The 25,197-nt window shown below is 41.1% G+C and overlaps 1 protein-coding gene and 1 pseudogene across 16 annotated transcripts in view; one reads left to right on the forward strand and one right to left on the reverse strand.

The window, feature by feature from the left end:
- The window catches only part of FAM168A (family with sequence similarity 168 member A), a 205,081-nt gene that overhangs the window by 178,028 nt on the left and 1,856 nt on the right, over positions 1-25,197 (reverse strand). For 5 of the 16 annotated variants that reach the window (XM_025894128.2, XM_073879675.1, XM_073879673.1 and 2 more), the window contains exon 1: positions 8,921-9,153. The exons of 1 other annotated variant lie outside the window; for it this stretch is intronic. The gene's annotated coding sequence lies outside the window, so the exon portion shown is untranslated. Of the gene's footprint in view, positions 1-8,920; positions 9,154-25,197 lie in introns of those variants that run through there. 10 more of the 16 variants (XM_025894125.2, XM_073879679.1, XM_073879680.1 and 7 more) reach the window with 6 other exon arrangements.
- LOC112806177 (10 kDa heat shock protein, mitochondrial pseudogene) lies at positions 21,421-21,893 on the forward strand (annotated as a pseudogene).

Raw genomic sequence — 25,197 nt, forward strand, 5'->3', positions numbered from 1 at the left:
TTTATTTTTGGCTATGAGAGATAAGGAAGAAAAGACCAAGGGCACAAGAATATGCAATGAGAAAAAGACAGTCTCTTCAACAAATGGTATTGGGAAAACTGGACAGCTACATACAAAAGAATGAAGCTGGACCACTTTCTTACACCATACACAAAAATTAACTCAAAATGGATTAAAGACTTAACTGTGAGACCTGAAACCATAAAAATCCTAGAAGAGAGCACAGGTAGTAATTTATCTGACATTGGCCATGGTGAGATTTTTCTAGAAATGTCTCCTGAGGCAAGGGAAATAAAAGCAAAAACAAACTATTGGGACTAAATCAAAATAAAAAGCTTCCACACAGCAAAGGAAACAACAAAACTAAAAGACAACCTATTGAATGGGAAATGAAAATTGCAAATGACATATCCAATAAACGGTTAGTATTCAAAATATATATAAAGAACTTACACAACTCAACACCAAAAAAAATAATAATCCAATTTAAAAACAGACGTTTCTCCAAAGAAGACATACAGATGGCCAACAGATACATGAAAAGATGCTCAACATCACTAATCATCAGGGAAATGCAAATCAAAACCACAATGAGATATCACCTCACACCTGTCACACAAGAAACAACAAGTGTTGGCGAGGAGGTGGAGAAAAAGGAACACCTGTGCACTGTTGGTGGGAATGTAAACTGGTGTAGCCACTCTGGAAAACAGTATGGAGGTTCCTCAAAGAGATAATAATAGAACTACTCTATGATCCAGTAATTCCACTACTGAGTATTTACCCAAAGAATACAAAAACACTAATTCAAAAGGATACATGCAGCCCTATGTTTATAGCAGCATTAGTTACAATAGCCAAATTATGGAAGCAGCCCACGTGTCCATCAACAGATGAATGGATAAAGAAAATGCGGTATATATACACAATGGAATATTACTCAGCCATAAAAAAGAATGAAATCTTGCCATTTGCAACGACATGGATGGATCTAGAAGATACAATGCTAAGTGAAATAAGTCAGAGAAAGGCAAATACCATACGATTCCACTCATATGTGGAATTTAAGAAACAAAACAAAGGGAAAAAAAGAGATAAACCAAAAAATAGACTCTTAACTATAGAGAACAAGCCAATGATTAACAAGAGAGGAGACCGGAGGGGGAAAGGGTGAAATAGGTGAAGGGGGTTAAGAGTACACTTATCATGATAAGCACTGAGTAACATATAGAATTGCTGAATCACTGTATTGTACACCTGAAACTAATATAACACTGTATGTTAACTATACTATAATTAAAAAAAAAAGTAATGGCACAGATTCATTAGCCAGTAAGACTGGATGGAGTGCATTTAAGTTACAAAATTCAGGAAGAGATGATTTTAACTTTTTGTGTGTGGGGGGTACAGAATGGAAGAGGTTAAAAAATGAGTTCTGTTTTGGACCTATTGAATCTGAGGAAAATCTAAATGGATATATGTAGATGGCCAGAAGCCAATGAGATTTACAAGTCTGGAGCTCAGGAGAGAGCTCCAAGCTGAAGATATTTCATCAGCATATAGGTAGCTGTTAAAGCCAACAGAATGGGCAAGACTACTTAAGGAAAGAATCTTCAAAAGTCCAGTGAGCCAAGGAGCCAACCCTAAGGAATATCAACATTCACTAAGAAAGCAAAAACAATAAAGATCTCTTCTTAAATACCAGCTAGTTTCAATAGCTTCAAAAATCTCTTCCTGCTAAACAACAACCTGGGAAGAACAAAAACCACAAAACGTGTTCATTAGTACAGCTTATCTAATGGACAAAGTAAAGATTAAGAAATTCAGTAGGAGAGGGCTTTCCATGGAGGAGGAATAGCATACAAAAAGAACAGGAGCATGACAGTACAGTATGTTTGGGGATTTGCTTATTTGGTACAGTAGGTATAAATGCTAGAAAGGCCTTCAAAAGGGGTACAAACTAAGGCCTACAAGAACACTGGGAGGGAACTATCAAGGAAGACTGTGGTTTGACTTCAAGAACTGTTCTTAAGCTCTCCTTCCGCAACACATCCAAATCTTCAAGTTTCAGCTCAAGCATTAACTCCTCCAAGCATCTCTCTCATCCCTGCTCCCCCAGGCATATCAGGCCACACCAACCATCATCTTCTGCATGCCCCTTGTTCATGCCCCCATTGTAGCACTTATCCTACTACACTATGCTACGGCAATGTGTGGCATGTCTACCTCCCCAGTAAATTGACTATAAACTCCTTAACAGCTGGGTAATTTAATTTTTGTTTCCCATACTTCCAGCACTCCTTCACTGCCATCTAATAATCACTCAATATGTATTTGTTGGACATATGTCTTAAACATATCTGAGGCAGACAAGACTACTAGCTCTTTGGCCTTGCAATGCACTGCAGCTGTGGATTTATGTTGTTTTGCTTTACTTGTGATAATATTAAAATAAATGTATCCTCCAAACATAAAATGAGTGTGAGGAGATACAGCCCAGGAAAACACTGAATAACAAAAGAACAGCCTATAGGAAAAATTTAAATAATTCATAAGTAAAATAAAAATAATAGTCATAGGGTGCCTGGGTGGCTCAGTTGGTTAAGCGACTGCCTTCGGCTCAGGTCATGATCCTAGAGTCCCAGGATCGAGTCCCGCATGGGCTCCCTGCTCAGCAGGGAGTCTGCTTCTCCCTCTGACCCTCTTCCCTCTCGTGCTCTCTATCTCATTCTCTCCCTCAAATAAATAAATAAAATCTTTAAAAAAAAAATAGTCATAGCTACCATATTAAGCACCAATTATATATGTGCCAGTCAGGGTTCCAGGTTCTCTGTCCTTCTTATCTCATTTAACCCATACAACAAATCAACAATGGAGTATAATCTCCCTTTTACATATGCACAGATAATTTATCTCACTTTACTACTCTGTCTTGGTAATAAGTTACAGGTAGAAAACTGAGTTTTGTCAGGATAATGAAGAGCAAACATTGTATACTACATTCTCCACTTCAATATAGCCTCAATTATTTCATTTTGGGCTAGCCAGCACAGTTACAGTGGAACCAAGTCCCATAAATTCACTTGGAGAAAGTCCTCTAGCACCTTCTCTGTCCCACTATATCCAACAATCTTCAAGTTTCAAGGGAGAAATTGTGAACTGTCCATATACTCCCTCCTCCAAGAAGAACCCTTCAGAAAAGCAATAAACCAAATATAACAAGCTTTTTACCTCTGCGTGGGGATTTCAATTTTGTAAACTAAGAGGAAAAACATTTATATAATCCTTTACAGCTTAAAACATTTTCACATTTATTATCCCATTTGAAACACATTTTACAGATAAGTAAACTGAAGCTCCAACAGATTATTAATGAATTTGGATTTCACATCTCTTAGACAAAAAATTCTTCATGTTTAGATTGCTGAATTTTGGTATGTATAAGTGAGGACTTCCTATTCATGGTACTCTCTGTACATCAGATGACAGATCCTCCTGGACAATCAGGAAAGGATCAATGTACTAGGCAGCCTTTCTGCAAAAAGAAAGATGCACAAAAATTCTGACCACAAGAGTTAAGTAACTTATCAAAATATGAAATGAAGTGCTAAGGTGATATAACAAAGAATTAGTATCCAATAAATAAAGAACTGCCAATAAGGTTAAAGCTCTAAGAAAGTGCTGTTTCAAAGCTCACAAAGGCTGCTATTTACCCCCTCCCATTCCTATTTCCAAGTATGATTGATCCACATCTGGATAATCTGATCAGCCATAAATGCAAACTGGCTTCCTCTTGCTATCTAGACTGCCTGTGTGTGTATGTATGTATACACATACATCTACTAATATATATTTTTTTATTTACACATACATATAAGTATTGCCAGATAATGGGATTATAGAAAATAATTCTGCTTCCTTTTACTTTCTGTAATTTCCAATTTCTACCATGTGCATGTTATTTTAATGGTGGAAGAAATAAAGCTTTTTTTTAAAGATTTTATTTATTTATTTGACAGAGAGAGACACAGCGAGAGAGGGAACACAAGCAGGGGGGAACGGGAGAGGGAGAAGCAGGCTTCCCGCCGAGCAGGGAGCCCGAGGTGGGGCGAAATCCCAGGACCCCAGGATTACGACCTGAGCCGGAGGCAGACGCTTAACGACTGAGCCACTCAGGCACCCCAGAAATAAAGCTCTTTTAAAGTTAAAACATAATAGATAAAAATTGGGGCACCTGGGTGGTTCAGTCGGTTAAGCGTCTGCCTTCGGCTCAGGTCGTGATCCCAGGGTCCTGGGATGGAGTCCCACATCGGGCTCCCTGCTCAGCGGGGAGCCTCCTTCTCTCTCTCCCTCTGCCTTTCCTCCCCGCTCATGTGCGCTCTCTCTCAAATAAGTAAATAAAACTCTTTAAAAATAATAATAGATAAAATAAAGCAAGTCACAGAAGAATACTCACACTATCGATTCTACTTATATAAAGTTGCAGAGATAAAAAATATATATATTGTTGGGCGCCTGGGTGGTTCAGTTGGTTAAGCGACTGCCTTCGGCTCAGGTCATGATCCTGGAGTCCCGGGATCAAGTCCCGCATCGGGCTCCCTGCTCAGCAGGGAGTCTGCTTCTCCCTCTGACCTTCCTCCCTCTCATGCTCTCTACCATTCTCTCTCTCTCAATAAATAAATTTAAAAAATCTAAAAAATATATATATTGTTTAGGATATGCACTTGTTTGGTAAAACTATAGAGACAAGAAAGGGAATGATTCACACAAAATTTAGGAGAGTGGTTACTTATGAGGAAGAGAGAAGGAGAGACATTCAATCAGGCAGGGAATCACAGAGGCTTTAAAGGTACTACAAATTTCCTTTTTAAGCCAAGTAGGAAAAACATCGATCTTCAATTTGTTCCACTCCTTAAAGATGTATGTTATACGCACTTTTATACATATGGTTTAATTCACAATTTAAAAAGATACAAACAGGGCTGAGAAATCAGAATTTGGGAGCTGTAACCCAGACTCTTCCACTTCTGTGTAACCTTAAGCAAGTCATTTAAACCCTCAGAGCAGTTTTTCTTATTTTATAGATGAGGAAGCTAACAGCTAAGACATATGTTTAGTATTTTACTGATTAAAGTTCCTAGACTACAAATATGCAAATATGTAAACATGCAAATATGCAGATAAACTGTGAGATGATAAAACAAAGTAATCCCTCTTTAATAAATTATAGAACATAATACCAAAAACCCAATGGTAGGACATACAAGGCTATTCCAATTCTAGTATCTTCCTATCTCCTAATAATGGCAACAATATTTTTTAATGTGTACTATGTAACCAACCCACACTGTTAAATACTTTCCATGGATTATTTTGTTAAATCCTCAAAACAACCCTACGCAATTACTCTCTCATGCCCACTTTACAGATAAGACCATTGTGCCCAAGGTCACACAGCTAGCAGTGAATGGTGGACCCACTTCAGAATCCACACCTTTAACCATCACATTAGTTATGCCTCACTTCTCACCATACTTAAATCATCTCTCTCCCGACAATGAAAACTCCTTGACAACTGTTTTTTGTTCATTTTCATTTCCCCTGATATTTGGCAGGTAATAACTAAATATTGAATAGTTCGTATATGTACAGTGTTTTCAGGTCATAAAGTTATTTTAGGACATGAACTGATTTGTTTCCCTTGACAGCCTTGTGAAGTATAAAAGTTCTTGTTTGTTTTTACTATTTTAACCATATTTAAGTGTACAATTCAGGATAAGTACATTCACAATGTTGTGCAACCATTACCACTAAGTATGAAAGGCTTTTAATGATGTTACTGAAATCACTCAGCTATCAAGTGGTGGAATGGGAAATTTGAAGTCAGGACTCTCCACCTCTAAATTCACAGGCCATTCATTACCAAGGGGCCTGTCTACCAGTACCTCCATCTGCTCTCTCCTTCTTACCAGAACATTAGAAGAATCAAACAAACATTTTATATATATATATTTCCACTGTACAGGTGCCCACAGCTGTGAGGGGAGAAAAAAAATCCTCCAAGACATTTCTCCCAGGCGATTACTTTTCATTTTGAGCTTTCAAAAGCCAGAGCTTTAGTATAAATATCTCACCTCTAGCTCAAGCCTGCAGATCCACAAAAGCAATGTCTGGACCCCAGAGTAAAGTTATGAGGAGAAACGCTTGCATTAGTTAGATTACGCTCTCATCGAATTACAGGTAACTGCTCAAACCTGGTCTTTATTATAATAAAGCTTCCTTATAACAAAACACTTTCAATTCCAAGGATAAGGCCAACCTTCCATCATTCTGCCCATTTTGGAACTACAGAAAAAAAAATAAGGATCCTAAATATTGGGCATTTTTATGTGCTCAACTGTCAAACCAAAGAAAATGGTTTGTTTACGAGCTGAACTCTGAAGCTGGAACAAAAACAGAATCATTTGATCCTGCTGATGCCAATTTTATCCTCTTTACATCCCTCCCCACGTTTTCTCAGTCTGAGCTCTAATCAACAGCCACTTCATGTTTAACATATCATAGTTAATGCAATTAAGTGCAGAAAATTGTTTCCCTAAAGCTGTTTCCCCCAGTCACACCCCTCTCTACCTTCCAGCATCACCATTCTGCCGTAAGAATGACCATATCATGAAGCTTTAAATAAAATTGCTGATGAATAGATGGAGACATTGTTGCTGCAGTTAATGCAATGTGCCTACATCAACACCGACCCCTAAAAAATAAAATAAAAATGATTCTATATGCTTTATTTATCCACATCTGACAGAATTCTGACCACCTGAATTCCTTTAGAAGAAAATTCAATCTATAGAAATATAGTCCAATTATTTTAAATCTTATCAAGTAATGCCAAAAGAGAATCAAATGAAAAACTCCATCAATACCAAACCATTTCACCAATGAATATTTATGACATTTCCATATTTCCTGTCTTCTCTCTGTTTACATAAAGCAGTGGTGCCAAGATTCATCTCAGGATTATTAGCCTGCAATACAATGATGGGCCTAATTGCCTTGCAAACCAGGACACCAATAAATGGAGTCTTCAGACAATCAATTTTAAGAGGAGAAAAAAAAAAAGGCCTAAGCTCTTTCTACATACGTGCACGCTGCCTGACTAGGAAATAAATTCAGCCTCATATTTTTCAGTTTCATTCATGGGTTCTCAAGCAAAGAATGCTCCCTTAAATACCTCAAGCTCATCAAATCTATTTAATTCCAAATTCCAGGACTAATTTTTAAATGCACCAAGGGGAGGGCGGAAAGGAGAAGGCAGAGACATCATATAGAAAGATACCTATCACGTTCCAGTTTTATCTTCTCCACCTTTAGTTCAAGAGTAGGTTTTCTCCCCCAAACTTTCTTTTTATAATAAATGAATAGAAAACACCCTTCCCCTGCTTAATTCTACTTTAACTGAAGTGAAGCCCCTCTTAACTTTACCCTTCGGGTTGATTTGTTAATGATACTAATACAAATGAAACAAAAAGATTGAACTAACAGCTTAGGACATCCTCTAGGAAAAAAGAGTCTTTAATGTACCTTCTCTGTCCCCTGCAAAGTCCCCTCTGATTACTGTCCCTCCCCCAACCACAGACTCCAAAGCTGTCCATTTAAGTCCAACCCCTTACCCTCTTGTGTCTCTTGGAGGACATCAGAATCCTTCCTCTCTAGAATCATTCATTCAATGCACCTCTTCCCAGCCCTGCTCCCTGCCCCACTCCATCCTCCCTGCCCCATCCATACCTACAACTCCAGGTTTCCCACTCCTTAAATAGCCTCTTTGCCACCTTATTATCAGCAACCACCTCTCCAGTCCTACCAGTTCATCTCAGACACTCCTTCTCCAAAACTCCCTCTGCCACCTCGGCCAAGGGACATTTTCTTCAAGATACCATCCCCCAACCTTGTTCACCACCTGCCACTATTCTTTCAGTGAGTCTAGCCCAGCAGCATCTTCTGAGCCCTCTGCCTCAAGCCTGAACCCAGGGAGCCACCATGCCTTTTGCTGTTGTTCTAAAATCACACTAAATCCCATCCCCTGTGCCCCCCTCCAATTTCAATCTCTGCCTGCCCATTTTGGGCCTAACTTCTAATTTACCCCCCTCCTGCCAGCTCACCATCTCACTCCTCTCATTGAAAGTCCCACCCCCACCAGCGCCCATTCCAACCTCCAATAGCACTCCCCAGAAAAACCCCAAATTCTACCTCCTCTGCTCTCCTAACCCACTCTATTCCATAAGTCTCCACAAATTCCACCACCCAGAGATGGCAAACACCCACTTCAAGCTCAGGTCTCAACCCATGCCAAGCCCCTTACTCCCAGCTCCTACCACCTCCATCATCCATCAGTCTGCCTTAGGTCCACCCCAAATTCCACCCTCGTGAATTAACACCCCTCCCCCAGGGTCCTATCCAAACCTGAAATCCCACTGTCTATTTAAATCATCCCCCTACCCTGCACCCCGGCTGGATCCCAAGCTGTCAACTGCTCCAAGCCAACCCCAAATCCATCACCCTCATTCAGTCCCCTCCCCCATTAAAAGCCATCCCACTCCACTCTCATCATCCATCTCGCCCAGAACCATCCCAAATTCCACCCCGACCTCCCAACCTCACGCTCCGGTCCCATATCGGGTCAATCGCTATTAAAAGTCCCCTTCCCTTGTCGCCCCCCCAACCTGCTTGGGTCCCACCCTCACCCCACCCCCAGCCCCGCGCCAGGACAAGTCTCCCCTGCCAACCCGCCGTTCCATCGCGACCTCAACCCCCTTCCCCCAACCCGCGCGGGGTGTCCGCAGCCCCCACTCTCATTCTCGGTAAGTACCACCGGCCCAGGCTCCGGGAGAGCGGACCAGGGAAGGGGGGGTCTCCTTACCGGCTAGCCGCTGCAGGCGAAGACGACGGCGGCGGCGGAGGCGGCGATGCCCTTGTCTTCTCTGGAGGCTACAGTGGCGACGCTCTCGCTCCCTCGCCGGTGCCCAGTAAGGTGGCGGATGGCGCGCAGGGAACGGGAGCCTCCTCCTCAGACTAGGCTCTGAATCCTCTGCAGTAGCCGACGAAGAGCCCGACGGGTGGGGGGAGGGGACGCTCGGCTGCAGGCGAGGGAGGAGGAGGCGGAGGGAGGGGGCGGGGGACCGCTAAGAAGGGCGGGGAAGGAGGAGCCAACGCGGCGCCGCGACACGTCCCACAGCCTTAGCTCGCCGGGACCACAACTCCCGGCATCCCCTGCTCCGGCCCGCAGGCCTGCACTGCCCGCCGCGCGCCTTATGCCGAGTGGCCGAATCGTCCCCGGTTACGGACAATGGAGTAAAGTCCACCATCCGCCGGCGGCTTTTGTAGACTCAGAGACCGTTTGTGAGGAAAGTTAAATGCCCTCTTCTCCAAGTAGCGATGTTTGCGGCGTCTCCAACCTTTTTACACTCACACATACACCAGCCGCCGCCGCCCCCCCCCGCTGGACTACATTTCCCAGCATGCCCCACAATCTCCCGCCCTCTTTCCGGACCCTTCTCAAACGCGGTACTACAGTTCCCGGGCCGGGGGGCGGGGGGGGGGGGTGCCTGCGAAATGCTGGGAGATGCAGTTCTCAGTTCTTCCTCCATGTTAAGAAAAAGAAGTGAAGGAGAGGAAAAAGGGTAGGAATATGCCAACCCACTGAGGATAGGCCTAGATGGGATAGATCACCTGAGTCTGTACTCTCTTCGCCATCCCCGTTGCCACTGTCACACCACAACTAATGCAGCAGCTTCCTCCTGGTCTCCCTGCAAATCAGAGGACGATTTGGCAACTGAAATCTAAGTGTGAAAAGATCTTGACCCCGCTCCATTACTTTCAAATTTTTATCTTAAAAAGAGAATGAAATATTTTGGGAAAGATGAATGCATAAGGTGGTTATATGGGATTGTTGATTACAGAGGTAATGTAAATGTCCGTCAATAAGGGCTAAATTATATATACAAACAATAGTAGTAAGCAGCTATTCAAAATGATGATACAGATCTATTTATTGACATGAAAAGCTATTCACAATTTACTCTCGAGGGAAACAAATTGATTATAGAACAGCATGTTTAAAAATGGTATAATTTAGGGGCGCCTGGGTGACTCGGTTGGGCGACTGCCTTCGGCTCAGGTCATGATCCCGGGGACCTGGGATCGAGCCCCACATCAGGCTCCCTACTCGGCTGGAGGCCTGCCTCTCCCTCTCCCACTCCCCCCGCTTGTGTTCCCTCCCACTCTCTCTCTCTCTCTCTCTCTCTGTCAGTTAAATAAATAAAATCTTTAAAAAAAAATAAAATGGTATAATTTATGTGATGTTTGAGACGATATTCTATAAGCATAAAGAGATTTCAGGAAAGAGGTTCCCCAGAATATTATTAGTGATTATCTTGAATGAAAGGGTGTTAGATTTCAAGTAATTTTTATTCTCTTATTGCCTGAATTGTTTAAAAAGAGCACATAGTTTTTTTAAGTTATAAGACTATTTTCGAAAAATGTAATTTCCAAATCCAACAACCATACTTTGCTGCCTAAAAAGCTTACTACGGCTTCCTATTGCCCTCAGTGGTGCTCCAGGATGAGGCCTGTCTGGTTTTTCTGTGAGCTCAACAGTTCCACTATTAAAACAAATAATGGTGGGGCACCTGGGTGGCTCAGCTGGTTAAGCGACTGCCTTCGGCTCAGGTCATGATCCTGGAATCCCAGGATCAAGTCCCACATCGGGCTCCCTGCTCAGGAGGGAGTCTGCTTCTTCCTCTGACCCTCTTCCCTCTCGTGCTCTCTATCTCTCATTCTCTCTCTCTCAAATAAATATCTATCTCTCATTCTCTCTCTGTCAAATAAATAAATAATCTTAAAAAAAACCCAAATAATGGTGGTAACTTACAATTCATAAAAGACCATTAAATCAGTAGAAAGAATGTTCTCTATTTTCATTGTCTATTCTCAAAATTTTCCTCCTTCTGTTCTTTCCACAGCCATTTCCTCCTTTTCTCCTCATTCTTGAAACTCAAGCCAAAGTCCTACTTTCCCTAGAACATATTTTAGGCACATTGATCTTCCTTGTATCTGAATTCTTACAGCACTGGTTTTCAATCTGTGGGCCAGATATCTCTGTGGAGACAGGGAGTGAGGAGGGAGGAACAGTTATTGTAAAGGGTCTGCAAAGCTCCACTTAAACAAAACATTGTCTATAGACTGAATAAGTAAGTCTTATACTTAAAAAAAAAGTTTTCCTTCTTCTGTGTCCACCTCTCCTAGCATATGGAATATGGCATTGGACGATCTCTGATGTAGCATAAATCCTGTATTCAGTTACAGTATTTTAGATTTTATATGTCATTATTCCTTGATGTTCTGAATACCCAGAACATTCAAGCTCCACTAGCCAGCCCACTGGAGAACCTCAGGCCCACCTGAGAAAGGCCAGTTCTCCTATATCAGAGGTTAATGAGGCCCACAGCCCTGCTGCTGCCAATCTCTTCAGCTTCACTCCACCTACTCTAGTTACACTCCTATTCCTTATGACTCACTTTCCCCAAGTATATCAGGCACTGTCATTTTCAAACTGCTTATCTCATTTTTCAACCTATTAGCCCAGCCTTAAAAATCCCAGTCCCCCCACACCCCTCAAAAAATCCTAGCCCCTCAGCTCCCTTTTCTGAGAAAAGTAAGAAAAATGCTTATGACATGTTGGCTAGGTGACAGGGAAGTCCCTTCCCCTCTCTAAGTGTTGCATTGGCCATGCCCTCTTCTAAGTCTCTTTACTCCCTCTCCTCCTCCTTTTTCCCACTTCTCCTACTGGCAGAAAGTGGGGGCTGGGTGAAGATCAGAATTAGAAGGGATCTGATCTGGCAAGCATATAAAGCATTAGCAGAGTTAGGGGCATAGGTATGAGGAAGCTTACCAGACTAGGAATCTGGAAATCAGATCCTAAATCAGACTTTGCTATGAACATGCTGAGTGACCTTAAGTAAATCTCTTAACTTGTCTGAATCTCAGTGTTTACATCTATAAAATGGAAGGAAAGATTCCTGCCCTGTCACCTCAAAAGGTTATTAGGAGAATCCAATAAAGCAATGAGTATGAAAGTCCTTTGAAGACTGTAAGGTGGCATTTATAGTCCAAACCCTTCATCTAATTTGAGGATTCTCTCTCCAAATCCCTGCGAAGTGTTGGCAGGTAAGCTATTTACTCAGAATTATACCATTACTAATGAACTTATTAAAGTATTTCAGGAATCAGCTCTATTAAGCCAATTTTATCCCTTGATAAATTTTCTATATGGCACAGTTAAACAATTTCTAACTTTTTGAGATTTTTTTCTATATGGATTTTCATCAAGATCTATTTTTCTCTATCAATTTTATAAGAAAGGTTAGATTTATCAGTTATCTTTTATCTTTATCAATTTTCACTGATTATTGCTTCAGCTATTTTGAAGTTTCTGGTCATTATTTCCACCAATTCCACCTTTTCCTGGAAGAGAGTTGAGCCACTGTCATTTTTATTTTGTGGTGATTATTTCTACCAAGTGGAATTTTCCCAGGGGTCAACTTTGCAATGTTTAATGTTACCAACAAAGATGGGATCATTCAGTTTGCTTTTCCACCCATTATAAATTTTTACCACATGTAGTTTTAGCCATTGTCAGTTTTATTTTGTGTTGATTATTTCTACCACATCTATTTTTTTTTCTCTGCAACCCAACCCAAACAAACTCAGGGACAAAATGACAGTGTCAAAACACTATCCTTTGCCTGTTATTATCTGATTAACTGGGAGATGGTTTTGTATCAGCTATGTTAATGAATTTGTTTGAGCTCTTTTCCTCTCAGAGCATCTCTTTAAGAGCATTGACACATATGTGTGAGGTGGACTGTTACTTTAAGAATTGCTTTAGGGGCGCCTGGGTGACTCAGTTGATTAAGCAGCCAGCCGAATCTTGATTTCAGCTCAGGTCATGATCTCAGGGTCCTGGGATCAAGCCCCATATTGGGCTCCATGCTCAGCAGGGAATCTGCTTCAGGATTCTCTCCCTCCCTCTGCCCCTCTCCCTGCTTGCTCCCTCTGTCCTCTAAAATAAATAAATCTTTTTTTTTTTACAGATTTTATTTATTTATTTATTTGTCAGAGGGAGTGAGAGAGAGCACAGCAGGGGGAGCGTCAGGAAAGGGAGAAGCAGGCTCCCCGCTGAGCAAGGACCTCCCCCCCACCCCCAGGCAGGACTCAATCCCAGGATCCTGGGATCATGACCTGAGCTGAAGGCAGATGCATAATGGACTGAGCCACCCAGGTATACCTAAAATAAATAAATCTTTAAAAAAAGAAAAAATAATAATTGCTTTAGAATTGCAGGAAAATGGACATTAGAGACCATGTTAGGAGAACCAATCTTTAACGAGCCAGATACTGTGCTGGCATCTAAGATCCATTATCTCATTTAATCCTTCAGCCTAAATTTCCTTCACATGCCCACTTTCTAGTAGAGAAAATTGAGACTCAGAGAGAGAGAGAAAGAGAAGCCAAATTAGGATCAGAAACCAGAACCTGGTTTTACACTCAGTGCAATTTGAATGTTTATAAGTTCTAAAGTTATGTAATTTAATTTTTAACTTTTGCAATCATTTAATGGAAAATTAAATTATGATTTTTGAGTTTAGCTAAGATAAACAAGAGAAATACATGAATATAAACAAAGCATTCTCAAAGAGCTTTTGTAAATTAAAAGTTAAATTACCATATGATCCAGTAATTCCCCTGCCGGGTATTTACCCAAAGAAAATAAAAACACTGATTCAAAAAGATATATGCACCCCTATGTTTATTGCAGCATTAGTTACAATAACCAAAATATGGGGTGCCTGGGTGGCTCAGATGGTTAAGCGTCTGCCTTCAGCTCAGGTCATGATCCCAGGGTCCTGGGATCGAGCCCCACATCAGGCTCCTGGCTCGGCGGGGAGCCTGCTTCTCCCTCTCCATCTCCCTCTCTGTCTGACTCTCCCCCTGCTCGTGCTCTCTTTCTGTCTGTATCTCCGTGTCTCAGATGAATAAATAAAATCTTTAAAAAAAAATAACCAAAATATGGAAGCAGCCCAAGTGTCCTTTGATAAATGAATGGATAAAGATGTGGTGTATATATATATATATATATCTATATCTACAATGGAATAGTACTCAGCCATAAAAAAGAATGAAATCTTGCCATTTACAACAACATGGATGGATCTAGACAGTATAATGCTAAGTGAAATACGTCAGAGAAAGGCAAACACCATAGGATTTCACTCATATGTGGAATTTAGGAAACAAAAGAAACAAACAAACAAAAAACCGGACTTTTTTTTTTAAAGATATTATTTATTTATTTGAGAGAGAGAGAGAATGAGAGATAGAGAGCATGAGAGGAAGAGGATCATAGGGAGAAGCAGACTCCCTGCCAAGCAGGGAGTCCGATGTGGGACTCGATCCCGGGACTCCAGGATCATGACCTGAGCCGAAGGCAGTCGCTTAACCAACTGAGCCACCCAGGCGCCCCAAAAAACCAGACTTTTAACTACAGAGAATAAACTGAAGTTTACCAGAGGGGAGGTGGGGTGAAACAGGTGAAGGAGATTAAGAGTACACTTATCGTGATGAGCACTGAGTGCTGATATTGTACATCTGAAACTAATATAACACTGTTAATTATACTGGAATTAAATGGGTTTTTTTAAAGATTTTATTTATGTATTTGACAGAGAGAGACATAGCGAGAGAGGGAACACAAGCAGGGGGAGCGGGAGAGGGAGAAGCAGGCTTCCCGCTGAGCAGGGAGCCCGATGCGGGGCTCGATCCCAGAACCCTGGGATCATGGCCTGAGCCGAAGGCAGACGCTTAATGACTGAGCCAAAGAGGGCCCCTATACTGGAATTAAATGTTTTAAAAATGTATTAACAAAAGATTTTTGTGACCACAAATGAGACAAGGAGTGTGAAAATGTTGTATAAATGACCAAATACTGAGCGAGTGGAAGTTACTGCCATTTGTGATGCAGGCTGTTATATAAACCTGTTATGCACCTTGACAGAGTGCTAGAAAATGATTAACATAGTAACATTTAATAGGTGGGTATCAAATGACCACCCTAATACTTAATTCTAACAACCACTATTAAAGGAATAAGATTGCATCCTGCCTATCTATCCTTTAAGACCCAATTCAGACATCAGGAAGCCTCTCCTGACCCCCAGGTGTGGTTAGAAGCCTACTGGGCTCCCATAGACTGCTCACACCGTATGTTCACTGTCTGTTTACTGTCCTCAAGGACAAGAACCAAGGTGGTCTGGTTCATCTCTGTGGCCCACCTAAATCAGTTCAGCCTTGGGTTTCTGACAGTGTAAGGCTTCAGTAAATAGTGATTGAATGAATGAATAAATCAATCAATTAGGGGCACCTGGCTGGCTCAATTGGTAGAGCTTGTAACTCTTGATTTCAGGGTTGTGAATTCGAGCCCCGCACTGAGTGTAGAGATCACTTAAAAATAAAATCTTAAAAATAAAAAACTAAGGAAGTTTATTTTTTAAACTAATTAACATGATAAGTATATAGAATATATAATCAATTAAAATGACAGACACCTGGGTGGCTTAGTAGGTTAAGTGTCTGTCTCTGGCTCAGGTCATGATCCCAGAGTCCTGGGATCGAGTCCTGCATCGGGCTCCCTGCTCAGCAGGGAATCTGCTTCTCCTTCTGCCTCTGCTGCTCGCCCCTGCTTGTGCGCTCTCTTTTTCTGTCAAATGAAGAAAATAAAATAGGGCGCCTGGGTGGCTCAGTTGGTTAAGCGACTGCCTTCGGCTCAGGTCATGATCCTGGAGTCCCTGGATCGAGTCCCGCATCGGGCTCCCTGCTCAGCAGGGAGTCTGCTTCTCCCTCTCACCCTCCCCCCATCTCATGTGCTTTCTCTCTCATTCTCTTTGTCTCTCAAATAAATAAATAAAATCTTTAAAAAATAAAATAAAATAAAATAAAATGACAAGGGAAATAACAATAACGCTGGGGGAAAGAATTTTTTTAAAGGACAAGGGAAAAGTGCATATTAAATAAAATTAAGGCAAAGGTAAGTCATAAATGAATCTGCACAAACTGATTACAGCTCCCGAAGCTTCCGTGCAGCAGCAGGCAGTGGGAGGAAAGAGCCTTAACATCCTGGATCCAAATCCTAACTCAACCGGGATTGGGTGTCAAGTCACTCCCCCTCCTACACCTGTTTTCTTATCCATAAAATGGCTGACCTTGCAGAAACCCCCAGGGCAGATAAAAGAATTAATTAAGGTAGGGGCGCCTGGGAGGCTCAGTCGTTAAGCGTCTGTCTTCGGCTCAGGTCATGATCCCGGCATCCTGGGATCGAGTCCCGCATCGGGCTCCCTGCTCAGTGGGGAGTCTGCTTCTCCCTCTCCCACTCCATCCGCTTGTGTTCCCTCTCTCTCTGTCTCTCTCTCTCTGTCAAAATGAATAAATAAAATCTTTAAAAAAAATTTAAAAAAAGAATTAAGGTACCAGATGTTTTGTATGCTCTGAAAAGCTGACAGAAGTGAGGATTGTTATTGACAAAGACCAGAAGAGAATTAGGAGGGAAGTTTATGTTTAGGGGGATTCTTTACATAAAGCTGCTCAAGTTCATAAACTTACCAAAAAAAAAAAAAAAAAAGCGTTCCAATTACAGTGGGTTAAACTATGTCTCCCAAAAAGATAGACCAGTTTTAACCCTCGTACCGCACTTTTGATTTCGACTGAGGTCATGATCTCAGGGTCATGGTATAAAGCTCCATGTTGGGCTCTGCAGTCAACAGGGAGTCTGCTTGAGATTCTCTCCCTCTCCCTCTGCCCCTTTTGCCTTTTCTAAAATAATAAATAAATAAATCTTTAAAAAACAAAAAAGAAAGTAGAATCTTGGCTGTTAAAAATCTTAGGATGAGATCCATCCTGGATTTAGGGGCCCCTAAAGGCCCCTAAAGCAGAGCTGTCTTTATGAGAGAAAAGAGAAGAGGTTTGAGACACAGAGACCCTAAATGGGAAGGCCATGTGAAGATAAAGGCAGAGATTAGTCAAGCAGCCCCAAGCTAAGAAACACCAAGGACCTCTGGCAGCCACTAGAAGCTAGGAGGGAGGCATAGAAGGATTCTCCCTCGGCCTCCAAGAGGAACCAACCTTGTTAACACCCTGATTTCAGACATCTGGCTTCTTAACTGTGAGAGAATAAATTTCTGTTGTTTGAAGCCACCAGCTTGTGGTAATTTGTTAAGGCAGTCCTAGGAGACCAATATACCAGTTAAGCTGGAAACCTAAGTAATCAAGTAATTAGCAAAGATTTTGAGACCCCCAAATAGATTCAGAAGAGTATATTTTGGGAAATGTTTATCAGTTCCACTTAATTTGTCATCTCTAACAGCAACTATGGAAAATTTGTGTTAATATCCCTTGTCTTTGAACCTGTGCCCTCTTTTTAACTGTTAGTTCTTGACCTGTCTCCTGGAGTGGCCCATACTTCAAATGAGTAGGAGGAACTCTGGTGTCATACGAAGTGCACAGACGTAGGAGACCAGATCTGGGTTCATATCCCAGCTCAGTCACTTAATGGCTACAACACTGGGAAAATCACTTGTCCTTATTGAAACTTCATGTCCTCCACTGTAAGATGTGACTAATATCATCTACGTCATAGGGTGAAATGAGTTAATTCATGGAACGTACAGTGCCTGACCCAGGAGTTTCATAAACTTTGCCTTGTCCGGAGGGCAACAGAGATCTTTTCTTTCTTTTTATTTGGGCGATGTTTGGATGGTGGGGGAAGGGAAAAGGAGCCACCAATTTTCATTTCAACTAGAAGGTGGGAAAGCTTTACAGACAGAGAGGAAGAACAAAAGTACTTTTATTCCCAGAAGAGCTCAGTTTCCTCTGGGTGGGGGTCTATGGACCCCCATGGAAGAAGATGGACAATGTTGTATACTTATTCATTATTCCTTGAGCATAAGGTACCGACTTACTTTAAGATATGGATCCCAGATCTTTTGCTCACAGTCTAGGGGAATAGTTACATCTCAGTGTGATCAGTGCCATAGTGGAAGAAAGAAAGGGGCTGTGGGAACCTAGAAGGAAAGCCTAACCCAGGCCAAGAAGTCAAGGAGAAGCCCACGGTTACCACCTGCAGATTCTTCTCAAGACATTATAAGCTCCAGGGGCGCCTGGGTGGCTCAGATGGTTAAGCGTCTGCCTTCGGCTCGGGTCATGGTCCCAGGGTCCTGGGATCGAGCCCCACATCTGTCTCCCTGCTCCGCGGGAAGCCAGGTTCTCCCTCTCCCACTCCCCCTGCTTGTGTTCCCTTTCTCGCTGTCTCTCTCTCTGTCAAATAAATAAATAAAATCTTTAAAAAAAATGATTTTAAGTGCATAACTTAAATACAAAAGAAACCATTTACACTGAAATACAGTTATCAAAATATTTTAAAATCTCATCAGTAATGCATATATTCATTAACAAATTAAATAATAAGATCTCACTGCCTGTCTAATAACTGCACAATTTCAAAGTCGTGATGAATACAAACAATATTTCAAGATGTTTTGCAACAACCGTAATGTGATAGGGGAACATCTGTGATTTCTGTTGATGACAAAGTCACAAGTACTGCTAATTCTGTGGTTTGTTACCTACATTCAAAATGGAAAGAAAAATGAATTTCTGTAAAGATTAATGAATATAAAACATAGCTCTCCCAGGGTGACTGGGTGGCTCAGTTGGTTAAGTGTCCGACTCTTGATCTCAGCTCAGGTCTTGATCTTGGCTGGGGTCTTGATCTCAGGGTTGTGAGTTTGAGCCCCAAGTTGGGCTCTACACAGGGCGTGAAGCTTAAAGAAAAAAAATGTAACTCTCCCATCCATCATCACAGCCCGCTGGCCTCTCAGGCCCCAGGCTAAGAACCTCTGTCCCAAGTAGTTGAACTAGAATGTAGAGTATGTAGGAAGGGATGACAACGGCTGGGGCTTGTGTCTGTGATAGGAATTTTTAACGGAGTGTGGGGTTGAAAAGGTAATGGGATGCAGCTGGCAGAGACTGACAAGCCAGACAGAATTGAATTCCAATCCTCCTTCCCATCTCCATCCTCACAGGCTGTGTGACCTTGGGCAAGTCATTTGATCTTCCTGCAAAATGTGGATATTGATACACACCCTACGGGGCTATTATGAGAGTCTCAAGTAAATTTCTCTTTAACCCTACAACTCTGTATAGAGACAGGATTTTGCATTTTGTTTTGTTTTGTTTATAACTGTATTGTTTTGGTTCTTTATGAAAGACGAAAGTTCTAGAAAGGTTGGCAGGAGGCACTTGTGGGTAGCGAGGATGAATAGAGAGCAAAGTGGACAAGATTAGGCAGAGGAGAGGTTGTCTCAGGAAGGAGTGATCTTAGCACTTCTCAGAGAATACACTTTAGGTAAGCAAAACAGTGCAGAGAGAGCAGGACTGAGGCAGGAAATCCTGGGGGTGGGGGTGGGGCGGAGAGCCTAGAAGTCAGGGTTCCCACAAAGGCAGAGGCAGGCTCTGTCCAAATACCTATGGCCTGCCATGTTGTTAATGAAATGAAAGAGATGGAAAAGTTCTGAGAATAGAATAGCAACCACCTGTCTACCCACTAGTCTGCCCTCATTGTGGTCTTAAGGGCCACAATTTTTTCTCTAATTTTAGAAAGTCTCCATATATTGTGGACAATCACCCTTTGACAGTCAAAGCTGATTTCAAAGAGGAGAAATTTGTGCTCCTCCACCAAATCCATCCCTTGCAGCTCTCACATTTTCTTTTAGGCATTTTGTTTTCTCCTAAGTTGCTCTTGAGATATTCTAATCCTAAACTGGATGAATTAACAGGAAAAGAAATTTGTCTGCTTCTCACCCAAGAAAGCTTGGGAGGCTATTTTCTTGAAAGGCCATGAAGGAGCCAATGCCTTTGAGGGTAGTGAAATAGAGGAGATTCCCAGAACTAGGAAGGTCTGGGGCTTGGACATACGTGTGGCCTACTCTCTAGAGGTGAAGGAGGGACAGCATGTGGTAGACAGAAGTACATCGGTATCCATTAAGCATGGGAGGGGACTCATGAAATATTTTTCTCTACAAAAGACCGATCCTTTGTAAGGGAAGGAGCCCATATAATGTAAGTTCTGAATTGGATTTAATTTGATTTAAATTGAATAAAGTAATGTGTCATTTTTTACTTCCCTAACTTTGTGGAGTCAGATTCATACCCACTATATAATCAACAGGAAAAATAAAACTGACAACATTTAAATTGCACACAGTGAAATTACTCATTGACTAAAAATTTATGAAAAAGTCAAATAAGTCTTCTTGACAAAATGTAGATCTGCAAAATTCATCCCAGGAAAAGTGAACTTCATAGAATATAGAAACAATGACCACAAAAGATAACTTACAATGGCAGAAGCTATAATTATTAAACTGTGATATGGATTTTTTAAATTGACTGATAACACAAATCATCATTATGAAATGTATACAGAAAATTATTTTTCAGATGAAGATAATTATAGCTCAATTTAAGGGAAAATGAATAAGTTAGAAATAGATTTAATAGCTGTGTAGAAAAATCAAAGGTATTGAACTGACTTAATGGGATTTGTCCTGGGAAATATTTTCTCAGTGAAAAGTAATCAATATGATATAATTCCATCGAAAATCTGTATTCATGGCACTGTGTGGCTCAGTCAGTTAAGCTCAGGTCATGATCCCAATCAGTTAAGTTCAGGTCATGAACCCCGCATCAGGCTCCCTGCTTCGCAGGAGGTCTGCTTCTCCCTCTGCCTGCCTGCCGCTCCCCCTGCTTGTGCTCTCTCTCGCACTATCTCTCTCTGTGTGTCAAATAAATAAATAAAAATCTTTAAAAAAAATCTTTAGGGGCACCTGGGTGGCTCAGTCAGTTGAGCGGCCAACTCTTGATTTCAGTTCAGGTCATGATCTTGGGGTTGTGGGATCAAGCCCCCTTCCAGCTCTGCACTCAGGGGAGTCTGCTTGGGATTCTCTCTCTCTCTCTCTGCCCCTCCCCACCACATGCTCTGTCTGTCTCTCTCTCTCCTTCTCTTTCTCTAAAATAAGTAAATTAGGGGTAGCCTGGGTGGATCAGTTGGTTAAGCATCTACATTTGGCTCAGGTCATGATCCCAGGGTCCTGGGATCAAGCCCCATACGGGGCTCCCTGCTCAGCGAGGAACCTGCTTCTCCCTCTCCCTCGGTCCCTGCCCCCATTCGTGTTCTCGCTCTCTCACTCTCTATCTCAAAGAAATAAATAAAATATTTTTTAAAAATAAATAAATAGCGCCGGACTGCGGGTCTCCTTGCAGCGGCAGCAGCTCCAGAGCAGAGTGTGGAACTGCGGCGGCCGGAGTCATGGCAGGGCAGGCGTTTAGAAAGTTTCTTTCCCTCTTTGACCGAGTTTTAGTTGAAAGGAGTGCAGCTGAAACTGTAACCAAAGGAGGTATTATGCTTCCAGAAAAATCTCAAGGAAAAGTGTTACAAGCAACAGTAGTAGCTGTTGGATCAGGCTCTAAAGGAAAGGGTGAAGAGATTGAACCAGTTAGTGTGAAAGTTGGAGATAAAGTTCTTCTCCCAGAATATGGAGGCACCAAAGTCGTTCTAGATGACAAGGATTCTTTCTTATTTAGAGATGGTGACATTCTCAGATAGTATGTGGACTGAAATCATTATTAAAATGGCATGAAGTGAAGCTGCCCATTCCAGTGAAGTTGTGAAATCTTTCATCATGTAAATAATTTTCATGTCGCTCTTTTATAATAAACTAATGGTATCCAAACTAATGATATCCAGTGTCTCTAAAATTTAGTTTTAGTGTACTGATATAAACATTAGCAAATAAAAATGCATAAATGAAAAAAAATAAATAATAAATCTTTTTTAAAAATGGTAAAATAAAGGGGGCACCTGGGTGGCTCAGTTGTTAAGCGTCTGCCTTCGGCTCAGGTCATGATCCCAGAGTCCTGGGATCGAGCCCTGCATCAGGCTCCCAGCTCGGCAGGGAGCCTGCTTCTCCCTTTCCCACTCCCCCTGCTTGTGTTCCCTCTCTCACTATGTCTCTGTCTGTCAAATAAATAAATAAAATATTTTTTTTAAAAAAAGGTAAAATAAAATAAAAATCCTTAAAATTAAAAAAAAATTGTTAAGGGATTTTTAAATCCTTAGGGTCAAAGCAGGGGCCAAATATCCTTACCTCTCTACTAAAGCTCCTAGAGAGAAAAAAGAAGTGGCCACAGTGGCCAAGACTTTGCTGATCTATATTTTATCAGAAAGATTTCCCTGATTCTTCCATCAGTTTTTTATCAATAAAAAATTTCATCATGTGCAATTTCACTGTTGTTTTATTTTTTCTGTTGATTATGTAGTGGTCAGTGCCCCTGTAGCATAGGCCCCTGCCTTGGGGCCCCACTACTTAACATTCTCTTTGTCCATCATTCTCCATCTGTCCACTCAACAATTACCCACCAAACAAACACCTACTCTGTGCCGGGTCCCAGCAGAACAATCAAGCCAAGCCCCTGACCTCAAATAATTATAATTTTAATTATTTTTTTTCTGGTCCTACACTCTTTCTTGTTATTTCATAAGGGACAGCACAATGTTGAATAGAAGAGGTGATAGTGGGCACCCTTTACTCATTCCCATCTCAGGAGGGAAGGCTTTTATATTTCATCAGTAAGTATGATGTTGGATGTAGGTTTTTTTGTGCATGTCCTTTATCAGATGAAGGAAGTTCCCTTCTATTCTTAGTTTGAAAGGTTTTTACCATAAATGGGTGGTAACTTTTATAAATTTTTCTACATCTCTTGAGATGATCCTATGGCTTCTTAACTTTATTCTGTTAAAGTGGTGAGTTATACTGATTAATTTTCAAATGTCAAGTCAACTTTGTATCCCTGGAGTTAACACAACTTGGTTGTGTAGTATTATCCTACTTCTAGATCTTTGGATTTGGTTTGTTGATATTTTGTTTAGAATTTTTGCATATTTGTGTTTTTGTTGTTGTTGTTTAAAGATTTTATTTATTTGACAGAGAGAGACACAGCGAGAGAGGGAACACAAGCAGGGGGAGTGGGAGAGGGAGAAGCAGACTCCCTGCTGAGCAGGGAACCTGATGCGAAGCAGGGCTGGATCCCAGGACCCTGGGATCATGACCTGAGCTGAAGGCAGACGCTTAATGACTGAGCCACCCAGGCGCCCCTAGAATTTTTGCATCTTTGTTTGGCCTGTAATTTTCCTTCCTTATAATGCCCTTGTTAGGTTTTTGTATCTAGGTAATGCTGATCACATAAAATAAATTGAGAAGCACTCCTACTTTTTCTATTCTCTGGAAGCGTCCGGACCTGGAGTTTTCTTTGTAGGAAGCTTTTTTTTTTAATAAAAAATTCAATTTCTTTAATAGAAACAAGACTACTCAGTTTTCCTATTTCTTCCTGTGTCAGTTTGTGTTTTTCTAGTTATCTGTTCACGTATTTGAATTTCAAGTTTGTTGGGATATAGTTATTTACAATATCCTCTCACTATCTTCTTGATTCATGTGGGATCTGTAGTGATGGCACTCTTTTCATTTCTAAAGTGATAATTGTGTCTCCTCTTTTTGTCCTTCATCTGTCTAGCCAAAAGTTTATCAATTTTAGTAGTTTTATCAGAAAATTAACTTTTGGTTCTTTGATTCCTCTCTTTCATATCTTCATTTTCTTTTTCTTTTTTTTTAAGATTTTATTTCTTTATTTGAGAAAGAGAGAGCGCACAAGCAGGGGCAGAGACAGAGAGAGAGAAGGAGAAACAGACTCCCCACTAAGCAAGGAGCCCGATGCAGGGCTCGATCCCAGGATCCTGGGATCATGACCTAAGCCGAAGGCAGACACTTAACAAACTGAGCTACCCAGGTGCCCCCATATCTTCATTTTCTATTTTAATAACTTATCCTGTCAGCTTTATTATTTTCTTCCTTCTACTTTATTTGGATTTAATTTCTGAATGTTTTTCCTAACTACTTGAGGTAGATATTTAGATAGTTGATTTTCAGCCATTTTGGGGGGAAATATATTCATTTAAAGCCACAAATTTCACTCTAAACATGGCTTTAGCTACATTCTACGAGTTTTAACATATTATATTTTCATTACCATTTGAACCAAATATTTTCTACTTTCTATTGTGATTTCTTTTTGACCTTTGGGTTATTTACTAGTGTGCTGTTCAGTTTCCAAATATTTTGGGATTTTCTAGTTTTCTTTTTGATATTGATGATTAGCATAATCCAACTGTGGTCATTGAACATACTCTATACCATTTTAGCTCTTTGAAATTTGGTTAGACTTACCTTATGGCTGAGCATATCAATATATATTTGATGTGCACTTGAAAAGATTTATGTATTCTATGGTTATTGGATCCAGTGTTCTATTATGTCAATTAGGTCAAAGTCTTGAAGCATGTTATTCAAATTTTCTGTGTTCTTATTGATGTTTTTATTTGCATATTCTATCAGTTACTGAGAGAGTTGTATTAAAATATCCCAGCATATGGATTTGTCTATTTCTTCTTGAGAAAGAGGCCCTGCCCTAGAGGTTCTCATGGTCAGATATGAGGGTTGACACATAATTCTACAATAACTGTGGGTATGTGTTTAGACATTCTAGCAGAGAGAAACCCAGGGAACACCCAATATTTTGGTCATATTGAACTCCTGGACGTTCCCTGAGTACAGATTTTGTTTTTCCCTATAAGAACTTTGTCTAAACCATGTGTCACAAACTCAAATGTCTACATTTGAAAGAGATAGGGACAATATAAAATGAAAAGAGAACTGCAGATTCCTTAACTTATACAACAGTTTAGGAAATAGTCTGAAACAACTACTGAGCTGCAAACCCTGGCCACCTTTCATGAGAAAGGAAGGATGATTCAGAGGACAGAACCAAGACCCACAGAGAAGTAGTCCTAAGTTCGATCTGAATCAGAGAACTGCTTGCTTTCAGAATTGCTACAGACAGTGACTCCTGTATGCCTGTTTCCTCCCTATTTCAGCAGGAGGGTCCATAGCAGTTACCTTGGGCCTGCTTGTGTGTTGG

Source organism: Callorhinus ursinus, unplaced genomic scaffold (genome assembly GCF_003265705.2).
Source record: "Callorhinus ursinus isolate GAN/ISIS: 27379988/994484 unplaced genomic scaffold, GSC_fseal_2.0 scaffold35, whole genome shotgun sequence".
In the NCBI taxonomy this organism is placed as follows: Eukaryota; Metazoa; Chordata; class Mammalia; order Carnivora; family Otariidae; genus Callorhinus; species Callorhinus ursinus.